Source organism: Chrysochloris asiatica, unplaced genomic scaffold (genome assembly GCF_000296735.1).
Source record: "Chrysochloris asiatica unplaced genomic scaffold, ChrAsi1.0 scaffold00028, whole genome shotgun sequence".
In the NCBI taxonomy this organism is placed as follows: Eukaryota; Metazoa; Chordata; class Mammalia; order Afrosoricida; family Chrysochloridae; genus Chrysochloris; species Chrysochloris asiatica.
In genome coordinates, this window is record NW_006408546.1 from 7,576,349 (window position 1) to 7,600,211 (window position 23,863).

The window sequence follows — 23,863 nt, forward strand, 5'->3', positions numbered from 1 at the left end:
TAACACATTTAAAAGTATGAATATAACATTCTTTGTTTATAAAATGAATCAACATGTAACAGAAAACGTATTAAGTGAAAACAAGAATTTCCTTGTTCTCTGATTCCTAAGTAGCATTTCTTCAGAGTATGCATTTTTAAGTTTTGTGACTTACAAAAAATTGTTTTATTCATATACATGCATATGCACGCATATAAATACACATACACACAGAGTTCCTGGGTGGTGTAAATTATTAACATGCTTAGCTGCTAAACTAATGGCTGACACTGCATTACCACTGCCCATTTCATTTTAGGGACCCAAGACACCATTCTGGTATGACACTGTGGGTTAATGCACTGGATTGCAAGTCAGTTTGAACTACAAGGTCATAGGTTCAAGCTCACCAGTCGTTCCATGGAAACCCCATACAGGGTCGCTATGGGTCAGAACTGACTCATTGGCACTTAGCCACAACCACCAGGATAAGCACTGGCCTACTATCTGCAAGGTTGATGGTTCAAATCTACCAACAGTTCTTTAGAAACCCTACACTGGACCTCTATGAGTTGGAACCAACTCAACGGCACTTAAATAACAAAGTTAGATTCTGGGCTCTTTGAGATTTCTTTAGAATTTCACTGAGGGATGACTAAGGCAAAATATGTACAGCAGCATGAATCATTTGCTAGAGTGCTGGTTTCCAACACCAAAATTGCCTGATGTGAGTTAAGAATAATCTGTAAATCAATATATCTGGTTGTTAACCTGTTCATTACAGTCAACAATAGAGTCCAGTGTACACAGCATAATGGATAGCTGAGGCTAATTTTTGAATGGAGGCTGCTGTCAATAATTTGAGTATCCTTACAGTTGAAGTTCTCTAGGGACTGAAATTCCCTTGTGGTTAGTCCCTTGCCTTGAGCCTGTGGACTTTCTTTTCTTTTCTTTTTTTTTTACCTTGAGTCAAGGGGAGGCCCCAGTTTACCCCAAAACTGTGTGTGTTCCAGGCTAATGTCCAGTCTGCCTGATGTGGCCACTCCCCCTTTCCCAGCCAGGCAGCCCCTAAATGTCATATAAAAGATAAAGATAATAGAAGCCAACCCCTTTGGAGAGGCTGGAATAAGCTAGTAGTTGCTAGGCAAGCTAAAAGTAATACGGTGTCCTTGCCAAACGTCTGCCATGCAGACAGGGAGCATTCAGGGAGAGGAGTGAGCTGTTGCTGCTTGTGAGTTGCCATAGGAATGTTTCCCTTCTTGGAGGAGAGCAGAGAGTGGGGAGAGCACGTCAGCAGTATCTATGGTTCTTGCTGCTTGAGGATGGAAGCCCAGACTGGGCAGTAGCTCAGAGGTAAGCAGGAATGTGGGTGCAGGAATGTGGGGATGGTTTAAGGTGTAATGGTGAATCCTCAGAAGAGATGAAGGGCCAGGCAGATGAGATCTTACATGCTTCATGAAACTAAAGGGTTTTGAAGTTAAAAATGGGGGTGGGGGATGTGTGCAAGAAAGAGGAGTCTCATTCAGCAAAATTACACGAGGAGCTCAAGCTATTCTAAAGACCTGAGCCTTTGTTGGAGAAATTGCAATCCAGAATTAAGTCCTGGAGAATTCCAATTAGATTCTGAAAATAAACCCTGGGTTAAATTAAGTGGAGATTTTAAATAGTGAAATTTTCTGGAAGAAGGTAGTTAACTTGAAGGGATTTGGTGTTGTTAAGTGTCATCAAGTTGGTTCAGACTGAAAGCGACCCTTTATAGGGTTTCCAAGGAGCAGCTGGTGAGCTTGAACTGCCAACCTTATGATTCAAACTAATCTTGCAGTCCAGCACACTAACTGGCAGTGCAACCCAAGATTCCTCTCGAAGGGATAGGCATTTTTATTTATTTAAATATTATGCTAGATTATATCTGTATTTTATTTCACAAAACAGAGGTCATGATTAAATATTTATTAATGATTTATTAATCAAGTTATACTTTATAAGGAAAAAAAGCACAATTGACTTTTAAAGAGACCCTGGTAGATGCCCACTAACAATCAGACTGCACCTGTTGGCAGCTTCAAAAAAAAAACAAACAAAGACTTTTCAGATCCCAAGAGGAAATAAGCAGTTTTTAGCAAATGCTGAACCTTGAATGTGCTATTTAACTTCCCTGTGATTAAAAAGATTACCCAGTTCTTAAAATGATCATGATAATTATCTTTTGCCTTGGTGTTGAATGCTGTTCTCTTTCGATCAGATTTCTGGGGGAGTGATGTCAAATCCAGGCGTCCTTGTGGCACAGTCCTTCAGAGAGCCTGACTGCTAACTGAAAGGTTGTCAGATTGAACACACCACCTGCTCCGTGGCAGATACATGGGCAGTGTGCTTCCATAAAGGTGGTGGTTGTTAAGTTCCGTTGAGTAGGTTCTGACTCATAGAGACCCTGTACAGTTTCTAAGGAGCAGCTGGTGGGTTACAACAGCAGACCTTGTGGTTCACAGTCCAGTATTGGTCCTATAGTGCCACACCAGAAATCTATGTGGCACTTTTACTCTGTCCTATGGTGTTGACTGCCAGTTACAAAGTTGGCGGTTCAAACCCACAAACCACTCCTTGGAAACCAGATACAGGGTCCTTGTGACTTGGAACTGACTCTACGGCACATAGCAATAACAATGACATGGTGTAAGACTTCAACTCAGTGGCAGTGGATTTGGTTTTGGGGTTGGTGGCATAGTTGTTAAGAGCTCCGCCCAGATGAGTGAGTGCCTTTTGTGCTGTTTCACTTTCTTGAAAGATTTCAATTTTTATTCCATCAATTCCTGGTGCCTTGTTCTTTGCCAGTTCCTTCAATGAAACTTCAGCTTCCTCCTTCAGTATCATTGAATCGATTGAACATCAACGATTTCATTTTGGTACAGTGACTGTGTATTCCTTCCATCTTCTTTTGATGCTTTCTGCATCATTCAGTAATTTACACAGAGAATCCTTCAATAATGAGTGTCGAGGCTTGAAATTTTTCTTCAGTTTTCCCAGCTTGAGAAATGCTGTGCATGTTCTTTTTTAGTTTTCTGATTCCAGATCTTTGCACATTTTGTTGTACTATTTGACTTTATCTTCTCGAGCTGAGCTTTGACATTTTCTGTTGAGCTTTTGGACCTCCTCATTTCTTCTATTTACTTTAGTATATCTATACTGGAGAGCAAGTTTCAGCGTTTCTTCTGACATCCATTTTGACCTTTTCCTTCTTTCTTGTCTTCTTAATGACATTTTGCTTTCTTCATGTATGATGTTCTTGATGTCATCCCACAACTCTTTTGGTCTTCAGTCTTTAGTGTTTAATGCATCAAATCTGTTCTGCAGATGATCTCTAAATTCAGGAGGGATATATTCAAAGTCATATTTTGGTTCTCGTGGACTTGTTTTAATTTCCTTCAGCTTCAGTTTGAATTTGCATATGAGCAATAGATGGTCTGTTCCACAATCTGCCCCTGGCCTTGTTTTGACTGATGATATGGAGCTTTCCCATCATCTCTTGGTGCAGTTTGATTTCTATGTATTCCATCTGGTGAGGTCCATGTGTATAGTTGTCTCTTATGCTGTCTAAAGAAGGTATTTGAAATGAACAACAAACCATTGATTTTTCAGAATTCTGTCATGTGTTCTCCAGCATCATTTCTATCACCAAGGCCATATTTTCCAACTACTGATCCTTCCTCTTTGATCCCAACCTTTGCATTTCAATCACCAGTAATGATCAATACATCTTGATTGCATGTTTGATCAATTTCAGATTGAAGAAGTTGATAAAATTCTTCTGTTTCACCCTCACTTGCTTTAGTGTTTGGTGCGTAAATTTGAATAATAGTTGTATTAACTGGTCTTCCCATAGGCGCATGGATATTATCCTATCACAGACAGCATTGTACCTCATGACTGATCGGGATATGTTCTTTTTGACAGTGAATGCAACACCATTCCTCTTTAATTTGTCATATCCGGCATAGTAAACCATGTGGTCGTCAGATTCAAAATGGCTAATACCAGTCCATTTCCACTCACTAATGCCTAAGATATTGCTGTTTATGCATTCTATTTCATTTTTGACAATTTCTAATTTTTCTATATTCATACTTCATAATTCCATGCTTCAATTATTAATGGATGTTTACAGCTGTTTCTCTTCATTTTGAGTTATGCCCCATCAGCAAATGAAGGTCCCACAGGCTTTACTCCCATGGGTTTTATTCCACTCACGACATCACGGTCAGCTCTACTTTGAGGAGGTAGCTCTTCCCCAGTTACATTTTAAGTGCCTTCCAACCTGAGGGGCTCATTTTCCAGCACTCTATCTGACAGTGTTTCTCTGCTATTCATAAGATTTTCAGTGACTAAATAATCGGAAGCAGTTCGTCACTCCTGCTTCCTAGTCTGTCTTTGTCTGGAAGCTCATCTGAAACCTGTCCACAATGGGTGACCCTGCTAGTATTTAAAATACCTATGGCATAGCTTCCAGAATCACAGCAACTCACAAACCTCCACAATAGGACAGACTGACAGATGAGTGATGGTTCATAGCACAGGTAAAATAGTTTGTTCTTTTGACTATGGCTATTTGGGTTTATATATATAATTGTTTCTTTGCTTTTTTTATGTGATTCTTTTTTGAGTTATGCCAGAAAGTACTAACAGGATGTGATCTTTCTTCTCAAATATTTGAATTCTTTACTGTTAGTGGACTGAGTCATGATGACCTTATGTATGACAGAACAGTGTTGCCCAGTTCTGCACCATGCTCAGGATCGTGGCAGTGGCCTCCAGATCAGATCTAGATTGTGTGGTAGCCAGACTGATTAAAAAGAAAGGCCTAGCAGTAAACTTGAAAATAAAAAAAGAAAGAAAATCTTAGGGGTCACAGCAGAGCAATTTAATTGAATTCTGGTAATTCATCTCTACAGTATATGTCATGAGACCTGATTAGAGGTCACTAGGCTCTCTTTCTGGTTTTGCTCTCTTAGTCTGTGTTTTGGTCTAGAACTCCATTGTCATTTTTACTTTACATTAATTGGGTGCTGGCTGGTTGATACCATTTAGCTCATTTGAGGCAAATTTTAAACCAAATTTCAAATTTTTGTGTGCTGAAACATTATAATCCAATAAGAAAAATTGTGTTTGGGATATTCAGATGGTGTACCCTTTTCATAATATGATTTTGAACAAAATAACAAAACACAAGTGCAAATATACACTTGCTATCATGTCCTCAAACGTCCTGGTGTGGTGCTGTGGGTTAATGTGCCAGACTGCAAAGCCATTTGAACTGCAAGTTTGGTGGTTCAAGCTCACCAGCTGCTCCTTGGAAACCCTATCCAGGGTCACTATGGGTCAGAGCTGACTCAACAGCACTTAATAACAAGAACATCATGTCCTGTTTAAAAAAAAAAGAGAGAGAGAGAGAGAGAAATGATATTCTTATCTACACCCACAGAATCTAGAGCAGTGTTGTTCAATAAAAAGGTAATGTAAACCTCAAATATGGGCCTCATAAATAATTATAAATGCTCTAGTTGCCACATTGAGATTCTGGTGTGACTCAGTAGCTACATTTTAAAAAGTCAAGAATGCAGGTGAAACTGATTTAATAATACATTTAATTTAATTCATTGTATCTTAATACATCTGTTAGGTTGTCGGACTACGGTGGTTTGAATGTTGCCATGATGCTGGAAGCAATTCCATTGGTGTTTCAAATATCATCAGGATCACCCATAGTGCAGAGCCTCCAAACTAGGTTCAGACAAAGAAGGAAGAATAGGTAACCCATTTTTGAATGATTAGCCTGTGAAAACCTTATGAATAGAAGCAAATATTATCTGGTACAATGTTGGAAGATGATCGCATCAGATTGGAAGGTATTCAAAATACAACTGAGGAAGAGCTGCACAGTTTTGGGAACCTACTTTCATTTGCTGATAGGGAACAACTCCTTATAAGAAGATGTAACTATAAACATCCATTAATCGAAACGTAGAATGTATGAAGTTTGCTGTTGTTGTGTGCCGTTGATAGGGATCTAGGAAAATTGGAAGTCAAGAAGTAAATGGAATACATAAAGATCAAAATCTTGGGTATTAGTGAATTGAAATCGACATGCAGAGGCCATTTTGAATCAGACAAATGTATGTTTTACACCGCATTCATCATTTGAAGAACATTTCAAGATCTATCTGGAAATGGGGTGCTGTCTTGATAAGATAGATCTATATGTCTACAAGGAATATCAGTTAATTTAACTAGTATTCAAATTTACACACCAACCAACAAAGCCAGTATTACCAACTTCTGCAGTCTGAAATTGATTAAACTTGCAATCATGGTGTATTGATAATTACTTATGATTAGAACATGGAAGTTAGAACATGAAAACTAGGACCTTGATGATAGAAATGATGCTGGAGATTTTATGATACAATTTTGCAAGTCCAACAACTTAATCAGTGCAAGTACCTTTTTTCAAAAACGTACAAGGGTGAATCAAAAATTATCCACTATTTGACTGTAGCATTTATTTTACTAAACATAAAAAAAATAAAAAATACATAATTTTTTTTATGTAATCTTGCTTTTCAGTGCACTTTGTCTATTAACAAGCTTTTGTATTACCTTATTAACAAAAAGTTTTAGGCTAAGCTGCAAGCCATGAATGTGCCTGCCGCTTTTTCACTTCTTCATCAGAGGTGAATCTTCATCCTTAGAGGACTGTTTTCAGGGTACCAAACAGGTGAAAGTTTGATGGAGCAAAATCAGGACTATATGGAGAATGTATTAACAGTGTGCTGGTGTACATTTTCAGGCAAGATCACAATGCCCTTGGATAGCAGTCTTCTGCATTTAATCTAAAGTTTAGGCTTCAGTTCTTCAGTGAATATCTCACAGTAATGAGCACTGTTGATTGTTGAACCTTTTTCCTGATAGTGTTCCAGTACTGGCCCTTGAGAGTCCCAGGAAACTGTAAGCATCAATTTTCTAGCTAAAGGTTAACTTTTGAACTTTTTCTTGGTCAGCGATTGAAGATGTTTCCATTCCCTGCTCTGCCATTTACTTTCAGGCTCTTAGCGATGAATCCATGTCTCATCACAAGTAACGATTTTTTTTAAAAGAAACTTTTTCTGTCCTTTGAGTAAGGGTCCAAGTTTTGTCTGCAAATGTCCAAGCGCTACTGTTCATACTCTTATGTGAAATGTGTTGGTACTCACATTGCACACATGTTTTGAAATCCAAGACTGTCGTGGATCATTTCATAGTCAAAGCCATGGCTGATTTGCAAATGATTTGCCACATAATCCACTATCACTCATCTGTTCGACAGAATCATTTCACATGCATGCCCAGTGTTGTCATCAGCCACGGACATGGATTGGCGTTTTAATATTTATTGTTTAATGCAGATAAGTTTTGACTCACCCTTGTAAGTGGCAAATATACATGAGGACCTTGTCAGGTGGAATAACTAAGAATCAAATTGACTACATTTGTGGAAGGACATCATGGAGATGCTCAATATCATCATCCAACACAGGCCCAACAACCAACTGTAGAACAGAACATCAAGTCATCAGGTACCAGACTGAAACTGAAGAAATTAATTCAAGTCTACAAAAGCCAAAATAGGACCTTGAGTATGTCTCATCTGAATTTAGAGACCATCTCAAGGGCAAATTAGATGCATGAAACACTAAGACAAGTTGTGGGATGACATCAAGAACAGGGAACATGAAGAAGCAAAAGGACATTAAGAAGACAGAAAAGAAAGAAAATACCAAAGTGTTTGTCAGAAGAGACTCTGAAACTTGCTCTTGAAATTAGAGTAGTTAAAGCAACTGGAACAAATGATGAAGAACTGCACTGAAAATTTCATATACAGCTCAAGAAAACAAAGCAAAGTGTTACAATGTTCAAAGATCTGTAGTTGGAAAACTAAAAGGGAAGCATTTGTCAAACTGAAAGAACTGAAGTAAAAATTGAAGCTTCACTTGCAATATTGAAGGATTCTATGGGCAAAATATTGAATGATGCAGAAAGCATCAAAAGGAGATGGTAGAATGAATGTAAAGCTAATGTTCTCCCATGTAAACTATCAGATAATTCACACACACACACACACAAAGATGGAATGCACAGAGTAAGTGTACTAAAAAGTATTGGTTAGTGTTCAACCATTTCAGGAAGTAACTTGAGTGAGAACTGATGGTATTGAAGGAAGAAGTTCAAACTCCACTGAAGGCATTGGCACAAAACAAGGCTCAAAGAATTGATGGAATACCAATAGAAATGGTTCAGCACTGATGTAACACTAGAAGCACTCATTAGTCTATGACAAAAAATATGGGAAAAGAGATCCATATTTGTGCCCATTCCAGAGAATGATATCCCAACAGAATATGGAAATTATCTAACAGTATTATTGATATCACCTGCAAGTAAAATTTTGTTGATGATAACAAAACAAAAACATTTGCAGCACCACATCCACAGCGAGCTGCCAAAGATTCAAGCTGGATTCATAAGAGGGTGTAGAGAATACCAAAAAGTTGTTTACTTGTGTTTTACTGACTATGCAAATGCATTCGACTGTGGATCGCAACAAACTATGGATAACATTGTGAAAAATGGAAATCCCAGAACACTTAATTGTACTTATGAGAAACTTGTGCATAGAATAAGAGGTAGTTATTTTTGGAACAAAACAAGGGAATGGTGAATGATTTAAAATCAGGAAAGATGTGTGTGAGGCTTATATCCTTTTGCCAAATTTATTCAATCTGTATGCTGAGCAAATTGTCCAAGAAGCTGGATTATATGAAAAAAATGCACCATCAGGAATGGAGGAAGAATCATTAACAGTCTGCGATATGCATATGACACAACCTTGCTTGCTGAAAGTGAAGAAAACTTGAAGCGTTTGCTGATGAAGATCAAAGACTACAGTCTTCTGTATGGATTATTACTTAATGTGAAGAAAATACAAATCATTACAACTGAGTCAATAAACAACATTATGATAAATGGAGACAAGATTGAAGTTGTCAAAGACATCATTTTGCTTGAATCCATAGTGAACACTCATGGAAGCAGCCATCAGGAAATCAAAGCACGTGTTGCATTAGGCAAATATGCTGCAAAAGATCTCTTTAAAGTGTTAAAGAGCAAGGGTGTCATTTTGAGGACTAAGGTTGGCTTGACCCGAATCATGTTATTTTCAGTTATCTTACATGCTTGTAAAAGATGGACAATGAGTAAGGAAGACCAAGGAAGAATAGGTACCTTTGAATTGATGGTACTTGCAAGGAATATTTAAAGTACCATGGAATTATAGAAGAATAAACAAATCCATCTTGGAAGAAGTAAAACCAGAATGAGGATGATTAGATTTTATCGCTTGTACTTTGAACATGTTATCAAGAAGGACCAGTATGCGGAGAAGATGTCATACTTGGTAAAATGGAGGGTAGGCAAGAAAGAAGAAGGCCTCACTGATCTGGATTGATAAAGTGGCTGCAGTGATGGGCTCATACATGACGAGAGGTAAGGATGCTACAGGACCTGGCAGTGTTTTCTTCTATTGTGCATATGGTCGCTAAAATATGATTTTACCAGGTAATTAATGTAATTAATTGTCAGTGATACATAGTACATCTTTTTATACTAAACCACATCCACTTGCATCAAGTCGATTCTGACTCATACCAACCCTGTATGGCAGAGCGTAACTGCTCATATGACTTCCAAGGCCGTAATTCTATATTGAAGCAGACTGCTTCATTTTTCTTCCACAGAACAGCTGATGAGTTTGAGCCACCAACCTTTAGATTTACTGCCCAGTACTTAACCCACTGTACCACCAGTGCTTCATTTTTTTAATATTGGATCTTTGAAATTCAGTGTCTATTTTACATTTATAACATAACTTAGTCCAGGTGCTCAATTTCTTTTAAAATACTTGCTGTATGTTTATATTAAAATACATAACTGAAAAAGTAGCTTCACTTATCCACAGTGTTCCAAACATGTTGTTAGTTCTGTCTCGTTGGTTTTCAACACACAGTGACCCTGTGTGAGAGAGTAGAAGTGTTACATAGAGTTTTCCGATACTTGAGTCCAGTGTCTACTATTAAACTTAACTGTAACCTTAATAAAAGTTAAATAAGATTGAAATTTCAATTTTTCAGTCACATTAACTGTATTTCCAGCACTCAACAACTCTGTGTGGCAAGTGGCTTCCCTAATGTCCGCTGGCCTTCTCATCCCACATGCCTCTCAGATTGGAGGAATCTCTCTAGAAATCCAATGGATTGTGAATCTCTGCTTTATAAGCATGGAACCACAGACAAAGATTCCACCCTCTAAAAAGGAAATTTCCATTCAAACTGTATTGGAACCTGCCTGGCAAGGAGTTATCTATTTAGTAGACCATAATACTGTCTCCACCCTTGCCCTCAAATGCACCCCTCATTGTTCAACAGATTAAAATGTGTTGTTGACAGCCTGCCTCCCTCAGGCTACCTTGTCTTACACTTCTCCATAGACTGCTATTTCCATTGCATCATTTTCTTTCCTGGCTCTCAGCCCTCCTTTATCATTCTCATTGTTTTCTGTTCCCATAAATTTCTGTTTTATCTCAATGAAGGATTCCCTTGTTCAGATTTCCAACTAACGCAATTTATATTAAGATTGAGGTGGTTGAGTTAGATAAATTTGAATAAGAAACAATTTCTGTTTCCCCTTTCTCAAGATGTTTAGAGCTACTGGGCTGGGAAACCTCACTCTTCCATTTACTTGTGGAGGTATCTTTGTTTGGATAGATGAGAGTTCTTCCGTCTAATCACCCTTTGGTGACTCAGACTTGTTAACCTTAAAGGACTTTTTCATTCCTTAACATATGGAACCCTGGTTCTCAATGGTTAAATGCTTGTCTACTAAACGCAGAGTTGGCCATTGGAACACATCCAGCCACTATGCAGGAGAAAAGACTTGGCCATCTGCTCCCACAAAGATTACAACCTAGAAAACTACATAGAACACATCTACTTTGTCACGTGGGGTCACTATGTGTTGAAAATCAACTAGACAGAACTAACAACATCATCAAAACTCAAGTAGATAAGTAATGATTTGGAAGATAAAGGCTTTGCTTAGCCTTGCCTGGAAAATATTTTGCCTAATATCTTGCTTGGCTCTGAAACTTGTTTGATACATAATCTTATCATGAACACATTACCAGTAGATTGTAGAACACAGAAGTCAGTCAGTACCTGTTGGGTACCCACTACGTGCATGCGACATCACTAATAACAGTGTTGAAATTCATCCTCCATGTTCTGGAGTTTATACAGTGAGAGCACTCACAGAAACTTTGCAGGTCTGGAGAATGGTGAACTACTCCAAGGATGGGCTGCTGTACAAGTCAGTAGCAAGTCCTCCCTTGGCAAGAAAGCTAGCTTGGAAATTATAAATGCCTCAGCTACTGAGTCCTTTTACTTTAATGTGGTTAAGAATGCATATTGTGCTCATGTGATATTAGAGACATTTAGGACTTTGTGGAATGACTGTTGTTGTTAAGTACTCTTGAGTTGGTTCTGACCCATAGCAACCCTGTATAGAGCTTCCAAGGAACAGCTGGTGAGCTTGAAGTGCCAACCTTGCGGTTCAAACCTGACTTTGCAATTCATTGCATTAACCCACAGAGCCACAACAGTAGCCCAGTAATAACTGAAAACACAGATATTGGCCCAGTTCTATCCATTACAGGAAGTATGACATGAGGAAAGCTATTCAATAGCTCTCGGCCTCACCTGTTAAATGAGAGCATTAGACCAGGTGACTTTGAGGTCTTTCTCAGCCATCACCTGTTAGGATCATCTCGTCAAATCCAGCAGCTCAGATGAAGAAACAAAGACCTGCAGCATTACTTCTGAAGGTCTATAACGGGTGAGAGGCAGGTCTTTGAGTTTCACAGTCCTGTGTCAACCACAGGGAGCTTCAATGTTTAAGGTTGATCTTGAACCAAGTAAAGATAGCCAGACGAATAGTTGGTTCTCTCTTCTTCCCAAGCATCATTCATTTTGTCTGCTTATCTTGGGAGGTTACCAGCCAAAAGTCTAAAATACCTGAGTTACCTGTTTTTTCCTCATGTATATAATTGCTTAAGGAGCTCTGGTATTGTAGTGGTTACAAATAGGGCTGCTAACCTCAGGGCAGCAGTTCAAAACTACCAGTTGTTCCACAGAAGAAAGATGAGACTTTCTGCTCCCGTAAAGATTTACAGCTTTGGAAACCCTGTACAGGGTCACTATGAGTCAGAACCGACTCGACAGCACAAGACTACCACCATAATTGCTTAGTCATTCTGCTCAGAAATCTCTATCATATAAAACTCCTTTGAAAGGCGTGGGCGGGGGGGAAGTGTTCTTTTTGTTGAAGATGTGTGGAAACAAAGGAAAAGGCAGTAGTTGAAATTCAGAGTTAAATTTGCTGAAACGTGTTATTAAAACAACACATGCAAAGTAGTACAGAAGGCCCTAATGAGCTGTTCTTGTTGAAGTATCTGATGTAGGTTGACCCATGGCATCCTGGCTGTTACTTCCAAGTGTTGGAGCAGTGCTGCTGTAGGCTGAGACAAACTCAGGGACCATCATACTCCTTTGGCCTGTCTCTCTAAGAAAGCCAAGAAAAGGGTGCCAAGGAAATTGAGGCTTATTGATTGCCTATTATGCACCAGGCATGGTAGGAATTTTATATATAGTGGCTCACTTAATTCTATTATCAGTCTGCAAGATAGGTAGGCATCATGAATTTCCATTTTACAGATCAAGAAAAGTGTTCAGAAAAGTTATATTGCCTAGGATCACATAGTGAATGAGTGAACCAGAGAGTTTTTTTTTTAATGTTTTATTGTGAATTATGTTGTAATTTACATGGGAGAACATTCGTTTTACATTCATCCTATCGTATATCATTTCACTATCATGGTTACAATTCCCTCCATGCATCATCAACCAACCAAAGGGTATACCCTGCAAGCCTGCTCCCCCGGTCTTCAGCACACAGCCCCTCTCCCTCTCTGGGTCTAAAGTCCCCAGCTGCTCCATCTCTCCACGTCATCGTGTCTGCCTCCTTTTCTAGCATCACTGCTTCTCTGGGAAGGGTCCCACTCTCCGATCTTTTCCCTTAATGGTCCTAGGGACCTCCACTCCTGGACTGCAAAGTTAATCACTCCCCTCCTTGCTATAAAACGTCTACCTTTACATTTCCAACCCTCACAATCAATACTGATAACACTTATCAGAGATTTTATTTGGTTCCAAAATCTGGATAGGTACTGGACTGATAACCATAAGATCAGCCTTTGAAACCTGCCTAGCTACTCCTCAGAAACCTTATATAGGCTCAACATGAGTTAGAACCAACTCAACGACACTTTACAACAGGAATATCCAACAGCATAGACCTCAGTGAGTTCACTAAATTTGCGAAGGACTTCTGACATCATGCTGTAGATACCAACATAAATAGATCAAATGAAAGGTTGTGGTTGTTGTTATGTGCCGTAGAGACGGTTCCGACTCATAGTGACCCTGTACAGGGTTTCTGAGGCTGTAAATCTGTACAGAAGCACAAAGCCTCATCTTTCTCCCGCAGAACAGCTGGTAGTTTCGAACTGATGACCCTGAGGTTAGCAGCCCAATTCGTAACCACTACGCTACCAGAGCTCCTTGAAATGAAAGGTAGATGGGATAATTGAGTAAATGTCATTTATGAGTAGAGGTTGTTAACTTGCATCTAAGATGTTTTTGAAGATAATAAAAAAAAAAAAAAAGAAAAGAAAAGGTGTTTGCAGCTAGCAGGTTTTAAACATACTAATTAGCATGGATGGGTAGTGGCAAAAGGCATAATTAATACAAAATTGTGTTTAACTTTCAGGAAAGTACTTATTTCCCTTTGGTGAAATATAATACAGCCATTGTGGTTTGTAAGAAACCACACTGTTTAGACTAATAGGTCTGAGGCTTTTTCCTCTGGACGTATGAGGGGCTAACATTTGTATGTGATGTCCTCCCCATGGATAAGACAACTGTTCAGTTATCTAGTGCTATATATAAAAACAAACTTAGTGTCTAAAACTTACTGTCTTAAAACAACAACCATGCAAGAGGTCTTCAAAAAGTCTGTGGAAACTTGAATGAAAAGATAATGGAAGGTTTACATGAACTTTTAGAAGTCCCCTTGTATTTATTTGCTCATGTATCTGTTATCTGGTCAGGACTCACCAAGAACAGCTCATAGCTCTGGTAGCGTAGTGGTTATGAATCGGGCTGCGAACCTTAAGGTCAGCGGTTCGAAACTACCAGTTGCTCCGCGGGAAAAAGATGAGGCTTTCTACTCCCGTAAGGATTTACACCCTCGGAAACCCTGTACAGGGTCGCTGTGGGTCGGAACCTACTCGAAGGCACTTAACAACAACAACAACAATTCCACTCAGCACCGATTGGCTTGGGTCTAAGGCTGTAGGCTGGAATAATTTCATGGTCACTCGCATGTCTGGAGCCTGGGCAAGGAAGACTAAAACAGCTGGTGTCTCCTTAAGCATATCTGTTTTCTGTGGTCTTTCCAACTCAACAGTTTCAGAATCAGCCAGATTTCTTCCATGTCAGCTCAGGGCTCCCAAGGCATATGTCCCAAAAAGAGAGAAAATCAGTTGGAAACTGTACTATTCTCTTTTTTGACCAGTGCTGCGAAATCACAAGCTACCACTCCACTCCATTCCATTCATGGAAGCAATTACAAAGGATTCCATGGGGGTGGAGAGAGAGTCTCTGTCTTGATAGGTGAATGGAAAGTTTCTAGAAGAGTATGTGGAACCGGAAATATTGCAGTGGCCATGCTTGGAAAATGTAGTGAGCCACCTAGATAAGCCAGGCTGCAGGTTCTGGTGCTCGTGCTTGGCCTTTCTCTCCTCTATCTAAGGGAGCATATTGGCATGTAAATGGAATATAATTTATTCCAATATAATTTAAACAACCATAATTTACACTTTAAAAAAAAAAATCATCTGCAAACATTTTGGCCTTCTGTCTCCTGCTAGTAACAAATTATTTGTGATACTCTGGTGAATTAGGTTAATGAGGTGGGTAGTTGAGACTCTCCCTAAATTTTCCATCATTTTTGAGCCAGTGCTGTTTAATGTTCCTGAATTGTCATCGTATTTCTGTTTATATACCTTGTGTGTACATATCCAGAAGTAAACAGCTGGATATTTATGTAAACATTCTGCATAGAGACCTCTTCCATTTCAAACTAAAAAGTGAAGATAATTGCACTTAAGATAGAATGTTTCCTGAAGGAGTGTGTTCCAACGTTATAGCAGCTGCTGCTTCAGAATCAATTTGATAGCATCTACTTATTAGGAGCCAAAATGATTATTCAAAAGACATTTTTCAAAGCTTGCAAAATGAGTATCTTCTCTTAAGCTCTACGTGTATATAATATGGGTACTCTGGCATGGCTCAACTGACTTACACATTTTTTTGCATTAATTGGACTGCTGTGTTCTAGGTCTTTTTTTGAAACTTGTAAAATATTTCATCCATATAAAAATGCAAAATTTAATCCTACCATTTAAAGAGTTAGAAACATGAATATTTATGTACTCACTATCCAAATTGAGATGTAAAACATTACCAGTATCTTTGATGGCTCAGTTAAGTGGATGGGTTCCAGTTCAACCAGGGTGCCTCCTGATGATCTACTTCTAAAAGATCACAGACATTAAGCCACTAAGGCAGAGTGCTACACTGAATAGTATGTTGTTAGTGCCATCAAGTCTATTCCAACTCATAGTGACCCTGTATAAGATTTCCAAGGAGCTGCCTTTCATCAAAATCAGCTTAGTGGCAACTGGTTTGGGTCGGTGTTGGTTTGTCTATTTAAAAAAAAAATTTTTTTCCAGTATCCAACATTTGACTATTAGATACTTGTTTTCTTTTTCATTAATTTCATTTTTATTCATATTTTTAAGCTTGGGCATGTAGCTCATTAATTCTGCATTATTTCTCCTTTTCACATATAAATATCATAAATTTTTGTTTATACTTTTCAAGTTTTGATAGTTTCATTATTGTTCCTTCCTTTTTAAGCATTTTCCAGTTTCTATTTTTATTGCTTCTTTGATTCTTCGTTGTTTTGCAATATGTTTCTTTAAAGTTTCTGAATGCTAGGAGTTTCTTAACTATCACTGAGGAAATTATTTCTGAAGTCTAGTAAGGAATGTAGACTGAATTATGCCAAGCCTCTGAAATGTATCAAGGTGATTTATAGCTTACTTCGTTTTCAGAGAGGTTTCTTGAGTTGCTAATTGTTGGGGTCAATATTCTCTCTATATATTCTGTATACAAAAAGCTTATTGATCGTGCTGTTGGTATCTTGTTCCTTACTGATAGATGGCTTATCTGCTGAAGCTTTCAGATACTAGGAGACTTGTATTGCAGTTTCTCCCTTTGGTAATGACTTTGTCCATTCTCTAGTTGACTTTTCATTTTTTGCTTGCACATTTTAAGGTTATAATAAGACACATACAGATTTATAATAAGTCTTTCTTATATCTCTTCTAAACAACATTGTGGTGAGTATTATTTAATGTCTCTTCTAGCTATAGTCTGAAATTCACACCAAACATTGTTGCCTCGATGGGTCTAAGAGAATATAGAAGACGCTGACAGGATTATATGATTCAGTGAGTGATTAACAGGGCTAACTGATACCATAAAAACCCAGAACTCTAACTCTAATGTGTATAGAATGGGGACCCCAGGGGATCGGGGGTGGGGGAAGATCTCATTACCATCAAACCATCAAAGAAGAAGAGCCAGAAGTGGAATGCATCCTTTGTACCCAGCAATCCCCCTGCGTTGTACCTTCTCCACCCAAGTATAGAAAGTTTTGACACTGGAGTTGTGGCGGAGGTGCAGTAGCAGCAGAATCAAGAGAGACAGCAGTGAGCTTCCCAGTCCACAGAACAAGTAAAGCTGAGTGACTTTAGGCTGGAAGCTTGCTTGCCCAATGTGGTGCCTCCAGGCATTTAATTGAGGGGAGCTAGGTTTGCTGATCCACAGAGCTAGAGCCCAGTGCTGTCAGACTGAGGCTTATGGTGGAGTACTGTGGCCTATGGCCATTTATCAGCAGTTCTCAAAGAGCTTTGTGATACTGGTCAGGCAGAGAGAGGCCTGCCTGTGGGCATGACTGAGGAGAGGCTATCCTGACTGGAAGAACTGTGCCCTGAGCATTTCTGATCTGAATTGTGCCCTGTGAACTTTCCTAAGAAGCCTTATCGCTGTGAGTATGGTGTGTGACTTTTGTGTGGGCATTGCAGGGAATTTCGAACCTAGTTGAGTAACATGTGCTGTAGGAGGATAGTTAGTGCACAGTTTTTGCAAAACTGTAACTGGATTTTTTATTCCGTCTAAAAGTGTTTACCTTTGAATAAGAGTTGAATCCATTTATCTTTTTTGTGATTAATGATAGATTTATTTCTGTCACCTTTTTAATGGTTTTCATTATTATTCACGCTTTCTGTTTCTTTCCCGCCTTCATTTCTTGTCCTCTTTGGAATTGATAGTGCTTTTTTTCCCCACTTTTGGTTTCTTTTTTCCCCTCTACTTGTTTAGAGGTTATGCTTGTGTCTACTCCATTAGTAGCAGCTACTCTTGCTATTTTACTAAGTATGTGGATCAGAGTTTTTATTTAATAAGGCTGTTACTGCTCAGACTCAAATACAAAGACTTATCTCTCCTCAGCTTCTTTGCTTTTCCTCCACAAATGACACATTTTCCTTTAAACAGTGCTTGTCTCTTTTTCTCCATCCCTTTACCATCATCTTTTGTCATTGTTACTTTATTCCCTCTCAGGACAGCCGCTTGCCTTCTTTCTTTAATATGAGTTTTTCCTTCAGTAGATGTTTTTTATTTCTTTACGCAGCAAACAGACAATTGTTTGTCTTTGTAGTTTGGAACCTGAGAAGTAACATCCTCATTACATAAAAACTTTGATCTATATACCTATTAAAATAACAGTGTGTACACTAAATACAGAAATAGATGTCAGGGAAGAGTATTGAGAGTTCCAAAGGGGGAGGTTAAATGTGAGGCATGGAGAAGGACATCCAGAAAAACCTATCAGTGTATGGGATATGTGGCTTGGAACTTTCAGTGAGAGTTGATGTGCTGGGTGGAGCTAAAGAGGTAAGCTAACTAGAAGGCAGATTACGAAGAGCCTTAAATGCCTGTTGAAGACAGTAGAGGGTCAGAAAAGGTTTAGAGCAGAGATATGACTTCATTTATTGTTGTTAAGTGCTGTTAAGTCAGTTCTGATTCATAGCGACCTTGTATAGGATTTCTGAGGAGTGACTGGTTAGCTTGAACCACCGACCTTGTGGTTCAGACTGACTTTGCAGTCAAGTGCATTAACCCACAGTGCCACACCAGTGACTTGAGTAGATGCATTAGTTAAGAGAAGATGGATGATCCTGAGTTGGAATAGTTACCTGGAAAGAGGCTGAGTAACTGAACCTAGGTAAAGTGCAGGTAATTAAGAGAAGAGGTGACGTTTTAGACATTTACAAGGTAAAATCATAAAACTGATTAAAAGCAGAGAGAAGATTTGAGGGTGTTCTCCACAGGCTCTAGCTCAGAGGACTGGCAAGTTTATGAACTTAGGAAGGTGTGTGTGTGTGTGGAGGGAGGGAAGAAAAGAGAGACTGCGTTCAGTTTGCAGCAGAAAGCATTTTCCATCCTTGTAGGACAAACAGTTCATTGTAGAAGAATCAATATTTAAGATGTTAGGGAAATCTTTATGCTGAGAACTCAACAACATTTCTGATTGTATTTGGTTGTTGTGGTCATTACTGTTTTCCCTTCTTTGATTTTTCCGAGTTAAAATATAGATCTTTGCTTCAGCATGCAAAAAAAAAGTTTATTTTCAGCAATAAATAAAATGTAATTAATTCACAGTTGGATTTCAGTTAAACGTTCAGGTCAAGAATTTGAAGTGCAGCCATGTCTTTACTGCTGTCTGAGCTGTGATTGCTCTTGGCTGGTGGGACCTGTTGTTCTGGGACTATTTTTATCTTAGTATTCTCATTTGGCTGACAAATGTGACCCAGAGTGTCCAAGAGCATATGGCAGAATGGGCGAGAAAGGGAACAAGGAAGACAGGGGTAGAGGAAGGAATGAGAGGAGGGAAAAATTCCACCATCCAATTAAAGTGCTTGCAGGACTTATGCTTGCTACCTGCTGTTTTGAGCTAGCAAGATTAGACTGTCCCCTGGGGATTGCCTCCTGGCTTCTGAGCCCAGAAAAGGACTTTCTCTTTGATACGTGAGTCATCGGAGTGACTCATATGTCATCATTGCAGTGGGCACAGATGAGAGTGAGAGGTGCATCTTGGCCTGGGTAGGAGGCAACCTTGACAGCAGGTTAGTGTGCCAGCCTGAATCCTGTGTAGGCTCTCGCTGTCTGCCAGGGACCATCATAGGATGTGTTTGACTCAACATGCAGAGAATCCCATCATCTTGTAAAGAATACAGACTAACCAAGGAGGGTTTGTTTTTTGTGTCAGGGAGGACCATAAACCATAAAATGTCAGCATTTGATACCTACAGTCCTTCCTGCCCTTTTAATATTAGTGGTGGTAATGGCTGACCTTTAGGACCCTGTCATAATGGTTTGATGTTGTATAGTATTGTTGAGTTGGTTCTGACTCATAGTGACCTTGAATAGGGTTTCCATGGCTTTTAAAATCTTTGCAGGAGCAGAAAGGCTCATCTTTCTCACATGGAGTGGCTGGCTGGCTGGCTGAAACTGTGGACCTTGTGGTTCTCAGTCCAGTGCTTATCATATGTAGTCATCACCTTTTGCTATATTAATTGTTTTTAAACTATCTGAGGTGAATCCTGGGGTGACTGAGAAGGTGATGTGTGCAGGAAAAGTGAATCATGTCATCTTGACTGAAAAACAGTTTAAGTAGCTGAATTGCAGAATGAGCCCTGTACTTTTTGTTGTTGAAAATTGTAAGAATGTGTGTTCCTACATGTGCACAGAGAGTGTTTATGGCATTTGGAAGGCAGAAAAGGAAGAGCAGTGACATTTGTGAATGCCTGTGAATGATGTTAGGCATTTTACCTAGAGTATCTCATTTAATCCGTTTTCCATTGAAGGAAACAGAGAGACTAAGGTAACTGTCCAAGGTCACTTAGCAGGTACATGATGGCCACAGTTCAAATCCAGCTGTAATTGGTGATAACATGCATGCCACACTGACTCCAGACATGGTTCACTGTTTTGTTTTTCTCATTTGAGAGAACAGATGTGGTGCTCATGATAAGTCAGGTGCACACAGGTGTTTTCCTTTGTAAGCCAGCCCAGATTCCCAGCTGTCTACCCCCGGGTCCTGTCTTTATCAAGTACAAAGGAAGGAAAAAGTCTAAAAGAGGGGCTCACTCCATGGTGCCAGCCCTACTGTATTATGTGCTACAAACTCTTAGTTGAATGTCTGCTAGACCGTTTGTCAATGATGTTCTTAAACTATTTTAAATTTCTGGCTGTCCTTATTACAAGGACAAGCTATACAGGATTTTTGAGCAGCAAAGAGATGCCACCTGTATGAAAACAGGACTTGTTCCGTATTTTCCCTAGCTATTTAAAATGGACGAAATGCTAAGGATAAGCCAAAGTCAACTCATCAAGAAAGAACATATAAAAACAGGGAACAAATCTTTACAGTGAGGATCATTCCCACCCCCTCCATACACAGAGTAGACAGGGATGGGCAATTTGGACATTGGCTACCCAAAATGGGGGTGCAACAAAGGCAAGAAATGACTGGCTTACAAGCTTTCAAAAGGGAGCCTAGATCCAGAGGACGCGGAAGAAGGTAGAATCTACACTGAGTAGTATCCAATCTGTCTTGGCGGAGCTGTTGGAAGGAGATGTGGATAGGTCTCTTTGGATCCAATAGTGAATAATTACTATCAGGACTGACTGTGAGGGTTGGGAATGTAAATGTAGATGTTTTGTAGCAAAAGGAGGGGAGTGATTAACTTTGCAGTCCAGGAGTAGAGGTCCCTGAGACAATCAAGGGAGAACAGCAAAGTGCAAGAGCCCACCCAGAAAAACAATGATGCCAGAGATGGAGGCAGAGACAATGGCATGGAGAGATGGAGTGGCTGGGGATACTAGACTCAGAGAGGGAGAGGGGCTGTGTGCTGATGACCAGGGGCAGGCTTGTAGTGTATACCCTTTGGCTGGTTGATGATGCATGGAGGGGATTGTACCCATGGCAATGAAATGATATACGATAGGATGAATGTAAAGCTAATGTTCTCCCTTGTAAACTATCACATAATTCACAATAAAACATTAAAAAAAAAAGAACATATAAAAATTGTTTGATGAGTTTTCCTTGGTACCAATCTGAAGTGACGTCATTTTGCCAAGCTTAGGGAAAACAGTCTTTCATCTATATGGAGTGCTTGATTATTGCGTTCAAGAGAATTTTAATCACTCTCTTGAATAAACAATTTGCAATAAAAGGAATTTATGATATAAATAAATAGAGAGCAACAATTGAGGAAGATTTCATATACATTTGGTATAGGTGATCCATACTTACCTGAACATTTTTTTGTTTGTTTGTTTATTTATTTTATGCTACCTTTTGACAAGTAAGTGGATATTGGCAAAGCTTCTGGAGCCATTTGTACTGAATTCTGTTGGTTTTCTAACTTTTTAGAAGCACGTGTTCTTAAACTTGTCCAGAGGCTTTGATCACCCCATTTGCCTAATAAAAGAGGTGATTTCAATGACCTTTAATGCTGTATGACTTGTGACCCCAGAAGGGGATATATAGGGGTTTGGTTTGTATTTGATGTACTGGACATGGTGACTAGGGGAAAATCAGCCAGGGACATGTAACTTTCTAGGGCTTCTTCAAGTATATCCCAAGTGTGAACATCCTTGAGCATGTGCACAGTCTTTGGAACCCTCATAGGTGAAGGGGATCTTAGCAAGGCTCTCTGTGCTTCTAGGGAGCTCTGTATTAAATTTCTGGTTGGTTTGAAGTTTTGTGATTGCCCCAACCAGGGTCAAGACCTAGCCTTCCCTATTTGTTTTCCACTGAGAGGCAAACTCTTTCGGTTTGTTTTGGGCATTGCACTGGGCATGAGCTGCTTCTTGGTTTGCTCCAAATAGTCATTCCCTTCAACAGGGTGGCATAACTGCCAGTCCTCACAGCATTCCCCATCCACTGGGCCAGGCAAGGTTAAAACTTCCCAGGATGTGGAGCTGGATGAGAGAAAGAGAAGGGGTGAGAACACCTCATGGCTCAGTGCCACAGACTCACTCTTCTTACCAAGATGTGGTGGGTTTTTATGCATCACTCCTTTTACTTTGTTATATGCCTTTGGTCAGTTCCAGAATCTTTGATGATTGTTTTTGATAACTTTGTTCAGTTTTTATGTTGCTTTTTAAGGAAAAAAATTGCTGAGCTCTTTACTTGGCCATTCCAGAAATTCACCTTTCTTCCTATGGTATTTATAAAACTTGAGGTGAAGAAAACATATGTTCATTATATAATATGAATTCTAATGTATTATATTCTCTAGTAAAGACAAAATATGTATCTAGATATGAACATATGTTTATATATTATGAGGGTGCTTCAAGAAGCTGCTGGAAAAATGGACTTAAATGATAATATCATTTTTCCTTAAACCTTTTGAAGCCCCCTCATATACACAGAAACATGTACGTATGCTCTACACAAGAATCAAGGAACTAGCAGCATAACATTGTCATGAAGCACATGGACTTAGAACAGCGTACAATGAGCAGAGTGGCGTCATCTCCATATTAGCTATCCCATCTGAGTTGGTTGTCAAGGCTACGCCTGTAGGTGCTAGTTCTGGGGGCTTATGTAAGAATACTAAAGAAATACGGTAGGGCAAAATTTAAGAAGGGACCTACAACTCTTTGTTGGGATTAGGTGGCCATTTACTCTAATTGGAGGGCATGAGGATAAATCTTTCGGAGTGTGTCTCCTCCACACCAAGGTCTGCCATGTGTTTAGAATTTTCTTTATGATCTTCATGTCTATAGATTAAGGTTGTTTGAAAATGTTCCAATTAAAATTATGTTTTACCTAATACTAGTAGTAATGAGGCTGTGTTAATACACTACCTGTCATGAATTGATTTCTGTCCCATCAAAATATGTGTCAGTTTGGCTGGAGCATGATTCTTAGGGTTTGGAAGCTATGTAATTCTATAATGTGATAGTTATGTGGTGCTCTCACATGATGTGGGATCTGATGTGATAGACCTGTAAAAGGATTAAGGGTGGAAACGCCCTCAATTCTGTCATTGCCCGATCCACTGTAATGGGAATTTCCTTGGGTTATGACCTGCAACACCTTTTATCTTTCAAAATAAAGTACAATAAGTAAGCTGAGAAGAGGACCTACTACTGTCAAGAATGAAGAGCCAGAAATAGTAGAATGTACCCATTAGACCTGGGGTCTCTGACTAAGAAACTCATTGAATCAGGAGAAAATTGGTGCCAAGACACATAGAGATCTCCAAGGGACACAGGTCTCGGGAGATGTTAAAAGGAAACAAAGACCTTACTCCATAGTCTACTGAGAAAGAAATCATTCCTCTTGAGTCAACCCTCAGAATTCGTACTTCTAGCCCTCCTAAACAGTGAAATAATTTTCTGTTTGTTACAGCAACACAAGATAGCTGAGTACTATCATATATTAGATAACAAGGAGAAGGAATCCTAAGGGAATTGGT